The sequence below is a fragment of the Castor canadensis genome, chromosome 5, assembly GCF_047511655.1.
Source record: "Castor canadensis chromosome 5, mCasCan1.hap1v2, whole genome shotgun sequence".
Lineage (NCBI taxonomy): Eukaryota > Metazoa > Chordata > Mammalia > Rodentia > Castoridae > Castor > Castor canadensis.
Window position 1 is genome coordinate 169,441,565 of NC_133390.1, and position 12,197 is coordinate 169,453,761.

The 12,197-nt window shown below is 38.9% G+C and overlaps 1 protein-coding gene and 1 pseudogene across 1 annotated transcript in view; one reads left to right on the forward strand and one right to left on the reverse strand.

Annotated features, from left to right (window-relative positions):
- Ncoa3 (nuclear receptor coactivator 3) overlaps nt 1-12,197 on the forward strand; it is a 119,516-nt gene that overhangs the window by 64,256 nt on the left and 43,063 nt on the right.
- Nucleotides 568-1,359, reverse strand: LOC109697083 (tumor necrosis factor alpha-induced protein 8 pseudogene; annotated as a pseudogene).

The following is a 12,197-nucleotide window of genomic DNA, read 5'->3' on the forward strand; positions in this document are numbered from 1 at the left end:
AATACTGAGTGCAGATACAGTTTTCTGTCTTCCTGAACGTTTAACTGGACTGCTCCAAATTTAATTCTTGAATGTCAATGACATAATCTTTAACAAAAGGATCAAGGGAAGGTACAACTGAAAACAGAATTGTTTCAAAAGGAGCAAGGACAGCAAGAGAAAGTCACTGGCTTTTAAAGAGATGCATACACACATTATGGTAGCAAGGAATAAAAGAGTCAAAACACCTAGTTGTACATCTTAGAAATCCCCAATGTGCCACCAAGACATAGGTGCCCTAAAATAGTCTTAGACTTTGGAGCATCCCTTATATTTCTTTGTATGACTACATTTGCACACAACCACACGACCTTCCCATGACCTATCCCCACTTGAGGAAGATTTTAACAAGAATTTTTGGCAATATGCTTTTCTTCAAATACAACACACTTCATAAAGGCACTACCACTAATGTGTGACAGTTCACGGGGTCAAGTCTTTCTGAAATACACGTAATCTTTAAAAAAAAAAATCCTTCCTTCCTTCATGAGTGGCGGTGAGTCGAGGGCTCACTGGCACGCTCAGATGTCAGATGTTCTCTTCATCCACCATCTTGTTGATGCCATCACAAAGTTTCTGCAAGTGAGGTTTAAATTTTCCAAAGGGATTATACAAGGTAGCCAAGAAATCACAATCTGAGAAGTGGTCAGAGACGTTATTGACCCGTCCGTGTGTCTTGGCGGTGAGGTGGCGCTGGATGACCTGGTGCAGCAGCTCTCTGCACTCGTTCAGCAACCTGGACAAGACGTTTTGGTCAAAGGTGTAGTCCACCTGGTGGAAGCTGACCATGGTCATGGCCAGCTGGTGCACCTTCTTCTTTAATGTCTCCATCAGTGCTAGCTCCTCGTGGCTGAACTGGTTTTTCCTGGGGAGGACAGCTAGCTTGATGACCATCTTGATGAGGTTCTTGATGATCTTCTCTGCCTCCTTCTTGCTCTGGGTGTACTCCCTGGTCACTCTGTAGAGCTCGTTCAGCACCTTGCTGCTTGTGTCATCTGTCAAAGTGGTGACAATGGATTTGGACACCATCTTTCCCAGGATTTTCTTTTGTCCCTGAATGGCCAGGTTTTTGGAATTAAAGATACCTGTGGCCATTGGGGGACGGGCGCAGGGCGCCAGGCGCGGACTCGGAGCTGGGCGATCTGGCAGCGTGGACTTCTGTCATCTCTCAAGGGCTCACGGGCGCCGGCAGAGCTTCACAACCCCACAACCCTCCTTCCAACTTCTAACTCATACACCAGCCCTTCTTGCTGCTTGCTTTCAGACAGCATCTTGTTTTTTCGCTTGGGCTGGGCTGGCTTTGAATCAGGTTCATCCCATCCCCACCTCCTGAATAGCTGGGAACACTGATAAGTGCTACCATACCATTCTTGTTCATTTCTTTAAATTTTAACCCTTGAGTCCTATTTTTTGTTTTTAAACAGTTATGAATGAAAAGTGCTCACAAAGCACTTCTACCTATCAAAGTATGACTGTTTTGTGAAGGAAAAGCACTTGTGCAGTTGTTAGTTGTGAACTGAACTAGCTCCCTTTTCCCCCACAGAATACTATTTTTACTTGAAAGAATAACTGATAATATGGGTTTAAAAACTTGAATATTGGCAGACAGTGTCTTGAACTTGAGTGAGGTGAACCTATCACTCGAGAAACAGCTGATGGTATTGGTTTTCAATTATAAAATTTGAGCTTTCAAGTGAAAACCATAATTTGGTAAAATTGAGTCTGCTACCATGAGTATGACAGCTTATCATTACTTAAAATTCTTTTCTAAGGCAATGATTAAAAATACTGTGTAATGAAATGTGTCAATATTTGTAAGACCTGCTTTGTTCAGTGAACCAGAATTGTCTAAATATGTTTCATATTATAAAAAATCATGTATGGGTGAAAGATCTGTGGAGTGTAAGTTAGGTAAGTGTCTTCTAATGTAGCAACATGAAAGTTCATTGATACATTTCAGATTTCATTTTGTAACTGTAGGAAACCAGTGTATGCCTTCTCAAAACATTCTTTGGCACAAAGATTATTTTGAGAAACAAGACACAGGAAAAGCTCTGAAAACACAGAAGTTACCCTTTTATAAGGAGCATTTATATCTATAAAGGGAATCTCCATTCCTAAGGCTTTTCCCTTTGTACTTGGAAGAGAAGGATGACTAAATCACTGGAGTCATCAGTGGAAAAGACGCTTACTTAACAAATCCTCTAAATCCTGTTCGTGTTCACCATATATTCCCTGGTTGCCTTCCCATACCTGGTTCCCCCATATATCTTTCTATCTTTTAAAATGTTTTTTAGGTGGTTGTGGGATTCAAACTCTGGACCCCCCACTACCTTTGTTTTTAATATTTGTTCTCAATGACGTCTTAAGATTTACTTATTTCTCTGGGTGTCTCCCACGTATTTATGAAGTCTACATGTAAATAAACTTTTCTGTGTGTGTGTGTGTGTGTGTGTGTGTGTGTGTGTGTGTGTGTGTGTGTGTCTGTCTCTTCCTCCTGTCCCCCTCCGCCAGCCACTGCCTCTTGTTAATCTGTCCTAGCTAAGAACTCAGGATAGAAGGGAAATTATTATTAATATTATTAAAGCTGAGTGTGGTGAGCAGCTTTCATCCTATCTACGTGGGAAGTATGAGTAGGAGGATTGCAGTTTAGGCCAACTGAGACATGAAAGCAAGCCTCTTTTAAAAAAAAAAACTAAAGCAGGGCTGGTGGAGTGGCTCAAGTGGTAGGGTAGTAACCTAGCTAATACAAGGCCCTGACTTCAGCCTCCCAGTACTGCAAAACAAAACAAGAACTTGCTGAAGTGGGTTGTTTGTAACCAGTTTGCAGTATGAATGGTTTTGTGGAGGTTATTTCAGTGACCAGCTTTTCCTTGGTGTTGTATATTTTACTTGCTGCACTAATTTTGCAGTACAGATTTTTAGCTCCACATAGTATGATAACTATGTTTTTAGAGGGGAAGAAGGAGGTGAGGTTGTTGCTGAATTTTAAGTTAGGTTAATATTTTAAACTTTCTACTAGTGCTACCTGATCCTCCAAAAAGTAAATGATAACACATACATACATACATAATACATAAACAAACAGATAGTATCCTTTTCTTGTTTCGTTCCTTGGTGGTACTGGGTTTTAACTCAGGGATTCATGCTTGCCAGGCAGGTGCTCTGTCACTTAATCCACACTCCCAGTTATTTTTCCTTTAGGCTGTTTTTTAGATAGGGTCTCACTTTTTGGTCTGGCAGGCCTTGCACAAAGATGCTCCTACCTGAGACCTCTAGCATAGCTTGAATGACAAGCAAGGACCACTGCATCCAGCCTCAAGATCTTTTGGTTTTGTTGCCGATAACCTGTTATGTTGATAAGGACAAAGTTCAGCTGGGTGCGGTGGCTCAAGCCTACAATCCTAACATTATGAGCAAAAAGTTTGAGACCCCCTGTCAACCAGTGTCTGGGCGCAGTGGTACATGCTTGTCATCCTAGCTGTGCAGCCAAGTACAAATGGAAGGATCACAGTTCAGATTCATCTTAGCATACAGTGAGGAGATCCTATCTTAAAAGTAACCAACACCAGCCGGGTGCTGATGGCTCATGCCTGTAATCCTAACTACTCAGGAGGCAGAGATCAGGAGGATTGTGGTTCGAAGCCAGCCCTGGCAAATAGTTCACGAGACCCTATCTTGGAAAAACCCATCACAAAAAAGGGCTGTGAAGTAGCTCAAGGTGAAGGCCCTGAGTTCAAGCCCTAACTGCAAACAACAACAACAAAAAACCCAACCCAACACCAAAAAGGACTGTGGAGTGGCTCAAGTGGTAGTGTGTCTGCCACTATATTATATTATCCATATAATTCCATCTCAACTCAGGCTTGTGTATCAAGAAAACATTTTAGGCCCAGGAACTAAGACATAACACCACAAACTACTCAAAATCTCCAAGTTAGTAAAAGAGTATAATTGTACAGACAATTATAATTTTGTAAGTTAAAATGAAGATACCCTAGGAACACAGCCAATAGGAAATCTGTCAGTCTACTGTTTTTGAAAACAGAAAAATCATACAAATAGTGTGTACAATAAACTGCCTTGGTGGAAATAGATGCAAGAAAATGACGACCTGAGTCCTAGTCATTTCTTTTCTTTAGTTTCTAGTTCATAATGCCAACATACTGGGAAAGGGCTTAGCAAGGAGCAATAAAGTAAAGCACTCTGCTTTTAACATACAAATTAAACTGAAAAGCATGTATGTAAATTAAGTATTTTATACAGATGGTCGCATGTTCTCTTTGTAGGTGTGCCCTTTTTTGTGTGTGTATGTATGTGTAATTGGAATTTGAACTTGCAAAGCAAACGCTCTACCACCTGAGCCACACCCCAGTCTCTGGTCCATTTTGTTCTGGTTATTTTGGAGATGGAGTCTATTTGCCTAGAACATCTATCCTCCTGATCTCAGCCTCCCAAGTACCTAGGTTTACTGGTGTGAGCCACTATCTCCCAGCCTGCTTTTTCATTCTTAATCAATGGGCTGACTTTAAAACTCCTTCACATTTTTGCTCTGGTTTAAGCCTGATGAAACTGAATTCAAACACAAACGCACCAGAGGCTCAAGTACTAGCACTGGGCATGCCAATTACCCAACACAGGTGTTAGTTGCAACTGGAAGCTTGTTGCCAAGAGACTTCTGAATCTCTACATGAGCAGCAGAGTTGAAGCTCACAGATACACAGTATGCAAAGGGAGTTGAGCAAGCTGATTCCATCTAGATTGAATTACCCTCTCCTGGCAGCATACTAACAAGCTATGTAACTCTTGTTTTAAAGGTTACCCTGACTCCGTCTCCCATATATACCTGAGTCTGAGCTTCATAAACTTGAATTTGGCTTCATTTTCAATACATTATCAGTAGTACTTCTTCCTCACCATCACCAGCTGTATATATCCTAAAAAATTTTAACAAAGGATCGTCACTAAAACATTTCCTTTTTTTTTAGCTTTAAGTCATCAGTTTCTTCTTAAATCTCTCCTATATCCTCCTACTCTCTGGAATATTCCTACAAAATCAAACTTGATTGTTCCAGTTAGAGGAAGTTTTACCTTCTTTATCCTAATACACTTTTCATACTTTGTGCTTGTTGAGACAGGGTCTTGCTATGTAGCCAAGGCTGACCTAGAACTTACCATCCTCCTGCCTCTGCTGCCCCAGTGGTGGGATTTCAGGTGTGCACCATCTTGCCCGGCTTGTTTTCATACTATTATAGTATTTTACATACTTTACTCTATTTTATTTATTTTTCTTTCTCTGTCTTCTATATTGTAAGCTCTAAGCCAGTATAAACTTATATGAGGCTCTATTTTATTACACAACTTCTTTTATTCACTATTACTACCACCATTCTCTTTGTTCCTTTTTCCAACTCCAGTTCTCTTCCTTCCCTCTAGCTGTACTTTTGACCAGTTCTTCCTCTTCCTAAAATACAGAGGCATTTCATGGAGAAGGAAGGAGGTAGTTAAATAGAAAGATTTTGCTTCATTTTTGACATGTCATTTTTTACTTGGAAACTTACATTCTAAATTAATTGTGGCTTTAAGCTGACTATAAAGTAAAACCCAAAGGTTTGAATCCTTCAGCTGATATAACTGATATAATAAAAAGACCATAGGGCTTTGTTGGGATCCAATTTGAGAATGAAATCTCAATTTTATCACTTAACTAAAAGATAACTTTTATTACTGATAAAAAGTGACCACCTGTAAAAACTGGGGATGATCATGTCTTAAAAAATCAGTTTTATTGTGAGGCTAAAATACAACTGGTTAGGAAATAGTGGTGATTACTCCAAGGTACATAATATCAAGAGTAAAGATGTATGCTCAGCAACACTAATTTTGCTCTTACTTAGAAAACAAATAGCTACAAATATCCCATATGGCAACCAATTAAAAAAGGTTCAGACAAACAACTATTCAGGCTATCCTCAACTTAGGTAGCTGACTGGAATTCAAAGCATTTTCTAATTGAAATAGTGTGGTGAAATGATAGCTAGTAGCTAACATACAGCCATGAGGAAAGAATAAGTCAAAAATACTGTTTTAAAAGTCTGTATTCTTAAGATAAATAGGTATAATTAAAGAATAAACAGATGCCTTTTTAAAGAATTCTGAATAAGTATGATCAAAGGTACTAGGAGCTTGGAGGGGTGGTCTGTCTCACATCCCCCTCCCCCCCAATAATCTCTTTTTACCTCTGGATTTGTGGGTTTAATTTTTCTTTTAAAGATACAAATATTTATACAATCATAAGTGTTAATTTAAGGCTGGTGCAGTAGCCCATGCCTTCTAATTCCAACCTAGCCCTTGGGAAGGTGAGGCAGGAGAATGGCAAATTCCAGGCCAGCCTGGACTGCATAGAGATTTCAAGAAACCAAGGGTAAGGGATGTAGCTCTGTGGTTCAGCGCTTAGCTCGCATGAACCAACCCCTAGGTTCGGTCCCCAGCACCACAACATTAATTAATTAAAATAATAAATGAAGGAGGCCTCCCCACATCAGGGTGACACTCTGCCTCTTATACCCCCAGGTTTCTGTGCCTCTGCTGGACCACCCTTTTCTTGTAGCATTTGTGGGGGTAGGGCAGAAAGGAGGCCTGGAAGTAAGGAGAGCTGCCAGGTATAAGGTGCTGCTTCTTCGGTGGGATGATTGCCTCGTGGGGGCTTCTCGGCAACACTCACCATGGGTACCATAGGGGCAGAGACCCACCTTGAACACTTAAGAGCCCACCCCACCCTATGATGGTCTTTGTGGGGTATCAGAAAGCAGCCAAAGAAAAAAAAAATCTCTAAAGGCATCCATCTCAAGATGACAGTTATCATGTACAATCTGAGAATATACCTATCAAAAATCCCAAAAGGAAAAAAGCACTTGTATGTTTTCCTGAGATTCTCTTGCCTCAGCCTCCTTATTGTTCAGATGACATGTGTGTGTCACCATGTGTACCAGCTTTTTTTTTAATCTAAAACTTTTCCTCTGTTAGCACACAGCTGTAATCACAAGTACTCAGGAGGCGGAGACAGGAGGATTATGAGTTTAAGGCCAGCCTGGACAAAGTTATCTAGACCATGTTTCAAAAAACAAAAAAGGACTGGGGTGTAGCTAAAGTGGTAGAGTGCTTGTCTAGTATGTGGGAGACCTAGGTTCAATCCCTGTTCTGCAAGCAAACAAAATACAACAGAATACCTTTTTTCCCCTCTGCTCACTTATGAAGCTAGGAGATACTCTTTGGAAGTCATCTAGCTAATGAGGAAGCTTTTGTGGTTGGTTAATGTTTATGACATTAACTTCTCCTTTTGTCCTTCTGTGCTCCTTCAGCACGTACAGGTTATATTGTTCTTCATTTCTTCCCTCCATGGTGCCTGTTCTTTAGGAGCTATACCTATTTTTTTGTAAGACTATGAACAACAGATTGAAAAAAAAAAAAAAGAACTTCACAATTCTGAAAAAAAAAATCTTGTAGGATCAAGTGCTTAGATTAGTGGTGATGATCCTACTATGTTGAATATGAGTGTCCATTTGGGATTTGGTAAACGTTTGAATGTCTTAATTCTTCCCAGGAGCTTCTTTTTTTTTTTTTTTTTTTTTTTTTTTGTGGTACGGGGGTTTGAACTCAGGGCCTCAAACTTGCTAGGCAGGCGCTCTACCACTTGAGCCACTTTACCAGCCCTTCCCAGGAGCTTCTTAAAAAATTTTTCTCTAATTGGCTTAAGCAGTCTCAGCTTTTACATGATGCTTTAAGCAATTTTCAGCAGATTATTTCAGATTCATAGTCATAGCTGTTGTTTGAAAAATTTCTTAAGTTACTGTGATTCTCCAAAGAAACCCAGAAACTCCCTATCATACTTAAACATACCTTGTATAAGTGAGGCAAATGAATCTAATGTATAAATTAAATTATTGCAGCAATAGTCAAAAGTTCTTGGCCCCTGCATTTAATCTTAGCAAACCGAAGAATAAAAATACTTGACAGGCTATTTTAGGGTTTAGTTTTTGCTTTTCTGAGCTCAAATTTTCTTCTTGCTGTATGAGCACTGACTTTCCATCTCAAGAAGTGGAAATAAGGTATTGGTTGATATTAGACCACCTCAGAATGCAGTTTATTGGTGTGTTGGAGAGTGATAATTATATTTAGGGGCTGAGGGGAATGGCAGCATTGTACTTGCACAGCACCAGCTCTTTGCCTCTGACCCCAATACTGTATGTTCCCAAACTGTGGATGTTACAGCTTCACTGTTTTTACAGAGGACTGAGAAATTTTCTGGTGGAATGGTTGGAGATAGTGTAATTCATTGGCATAAATGGCTTATTTTGGTGGTGGTGGAGAATAAAACACCCAAGAAACATTTGATACTTTTTGTTGGTTATAAAGTCTGAAAGAATAATGCAGTTATAGCTCTGCCATCTCATATCTGTTGTGCTCTAGTGCAAATTTTCCTGTCAATAAGTGGGAATAGTAATACATTTCTTAGAGAGCTATTGTTAGTAATCACCCAGTGTATTGTGAGCAGCCCAACACCATGCTGCACAAAGTAATCGACTTTCCTCTCTGTCATTAATTTAGGAGTAGGAAAATATTCAATAGTCTCTGCAAATTTAGATTTACTGGATAACCCATCCCCCGTTTTGGCACAGCCTGGTTTTCCTTAGGTTCCCAAAATAACTTGCTAGTGCTATTGGCCTTTTTTTTTCCTTTTGGACAAGGAGTACTTTCTGTATCCTTGTCCATCTGTGTAATTTGCTTTTTCCTCTTGTCTGAACCCCAAATAACCAGAAAGGAATCTGGTTGATGCTGCTGACCTATACACCAAAATTTAATGCTTTTTTTTGAACCTACAAGTATAAATCTTTGCTACTTTTTAGCTTCATTTAATTAGCATTATTCCATGAATATTCATTTTCTAGCAGTTTATTACATTCAGTGAATGTCTAAGCTTCAGCATTCCAGTTTGTTGTTATTTTGGCTGCACTGGGGTTTGAACTCAGGGCCTTAGACTTGCTAGGCAGGCACTCTACCATTTGACTGCCAACCTTTTTTGTGATTTTTTTTTCTTTTCTTTTTTCTTTTTGAGATAGGGTCTTGAGAACTATTTGCCAGGGGCTGATTTTGAACTGCCATCCTCCTGATCTCTGGACATCCTGCCCAGAATTTGATTGTTATGTATAAAGTCCTGTTGTATTTATTTGAAACATTCTATTCAGTTTCTTTAAGATTTTGTTCATTTAAAATTTCATCATGGATATGCTTTAAGACTTTTCTGAATACAGAAATATGTAGCATTAGATTTTGATTCCATTGAAAATTATTCTAGATTGCTGTTCTGTATTTGAGATAATTGCATAGACTATCTTGTAATTGCATAGACAATACATTCAAGTAGTATAGTATAGAACTCTTCAGTAGAAACATTTCAGATAAGGAAAATAAGTGTAAAAGTGGTTTACAGATCTGGTATTGGACTTTACCTTGAAAGATAGAATTCGAGTCTTTGATTCTGATTCAATGAAAAGTTCTCCGTGCTAGTCTTTATATAATATCTGATCTCTTGACTGTAAGTCAGGGGCTTAGAAAAGCTTCTGTGATTGTAATGTGTTCTACTTAGAAGTGCATCAGAGGTGAATTTCCAGTGTAACAACATATTAGGAGACATCTCTTCATTGGAAGCTTCAAAATAATATTTATGTTCCTTACTATTAGATTTAAGATATGATTTCAAGAGCACAGATTACTGGGGGGGGGCGGAGTATATATTGTGGTTCTATTTTCTTTTCTATTATGTAGGTGATAATCTTTAATTACATAGAGTTGGTCAGAATTTAGAATGGGTTCAGTATTAATAAACTACTTATAATCAAACACACTGTGAGATTCTTGTGCTATACTATTTTTTCCTTTGAAGATGGATTTTTTCCAGTTCTGAATGCTGGGTTATAATTTAAGATGTAAAAAAGCTGTATAGTTACCGATCTGTAGAGCTTCATGGGCCTGGGACATACTTTTCCCCCTTCTTCCTTGCCATTCTTGACTACTAACTGTAAATAGTCTAGTTTTAGTGTGTATATGCTAGGCAGTTACCTTTTATACCCTAAAAAAAAAAAATCTGTGAACTAGATAATATATTCTCACAGTGAGAAAGAGAAAATCCTGGCAAATAAAACAAATTCTATTTATATTTTTCATTAATGCCAAATAGACACTCTTATCAGTCATTTATCCTTAGGAATTATATTAGTTATTATATACATATTGAAGTTATTTTGAGAAAAAATTTTTTTTTCTCAGTACTGAGGCTTGAACTCAGGGCCTACACCCTGAGCCCCTCTACCAGCCCTTTTTTGTGAATGATTTTTTTGAGATAGGGTCTTGTGATCTATTTGCCCAGTCTGGCTTCCAACTGTGATCCTCTTGAGTTCTGCCTCCTGAGTAGCTAGGATTACAGGCATTAGGCACCGGCAGAAATGTGATTTTTTTTTTGTTGTTGTTGAATATTTTCTTTAGTTTAATAAAATTTAGGAGATGTGTTTACTGTACTTTGAATTTTGCTGTACACAGTTTGTTATTCCTTCTTGGGCATAGTGGTTCTGTACAGTTAGACAATAAATGTACCAAGATTGTCCAGGCCTTGGTAGGAACTTTCTAAAGGAAAGCCGTCAAACTTGCCTAAAGAAATGAAATAGAAATATTTTAGATCTTAAATAACTATACCTTTCATGTTTGGGTAAAAAATATTACCATAATTTTAAGTTAGGATTTTGCATTGGTAATGTCTAGATAATTACATCATGTGTTACTGGGGATCATCAAACTCTGGAAGAGTAAATTCATAGCACAGAGATTGCACAGACTTAAGTAGCTTGTACTTAAGTACATAGCTTGACTTTCTTTTTTATTTTTGGTGGTACTGAATTTGAACTTGGAGCCTCATGCTTGCTAAGCAGACACTCTGCCAGCCCCAGTGTATAGCTTGTTGATTTGTCACAGTCAAGAGGAAGAGCTGCACGTGTCTATGGACATAGGTAGAGATATTTAGGTTTCTATGTATGCACATAAACATTGACCTGACACAAATGATATATATGCATTTCAGGTTTAGACAGATAATTTGGTTTAGTGATTTCTTCCTGGTTTAGGTTCTCCTATTGATAAAATTTATACCGCCAAAATTCATTGTGGTAACACTCTGTGTGAAATAAAGAATATCTTTAAAATAGAGATGTTACTACTCAGTGAATCATTTGCTACTCAGTGTAACAATAACCTTTGAGGCTGCTAGTGATAGCTCATGTCTCTAATCCCACATGCTCAGGAGGTAGAGATTGGGAGGATGATGATTTAAGGCCATTCCTGGCAAAAAGTTACCAAGACCCCTATCTCAACTAATGAAGCTGGAGGTGGTGGTGTGCACTGTCATCTCAGCTACATGGTAGGCATAAGTAAGAGGATTGTGGTCCAGGCCAGCCAGGGCAAAAATGCCAGAGCCTGTTTGAAAAATTACTAAAAAGTTGTACAGGCCCTGGTGGCTCACCCCTATAATCTTAGCTACTTGGAAGGCTGAGATCAGGAGGCTAGTGATTCATGAGCAGCCTGGGAAAATAAAGACCTCCCCATCTCCAAAATAACCAGAGCAAAATGGACTGGAGAGTGTGGCTCGAACAGTGCAGAGCCTGTTTTGCAAGTGCAAGGCCCTGAGTTCCGACCGTACTCTCAACCACAAACAAAACCAAATCGAAAAAAAAAAAAAGGAAAAATGACTAAACAGCAAAAAAGGCTGGGGGCTGATGTGTTAGAGTGCTTGCCTAGCAGCCACTAGGCCCTGAGTTTGAACACTAGTACTGCCCCTCACTCTCTTCCCCACCAAAGCCCCTCAAAACAAAACAACCAACAATAAAAAAACTTCTGAATGAGCCAGTTAGTCATGTGGCTAGCTTCATCTACTTTTGTACTTGAACATTTTCTTTTTTTTTGAAACAGGATCTTGCTACATAGCCCAGACTGGCCTCAAACTTTTAGTCCTCCTGTCTAAGCCTTCCGAGTGCATACCAACAACACCTGGCCTTATTTTTGTTTTATAGTATGAAGATTGAAAAATCAAAACTTGAACTTAATTTGGAAAT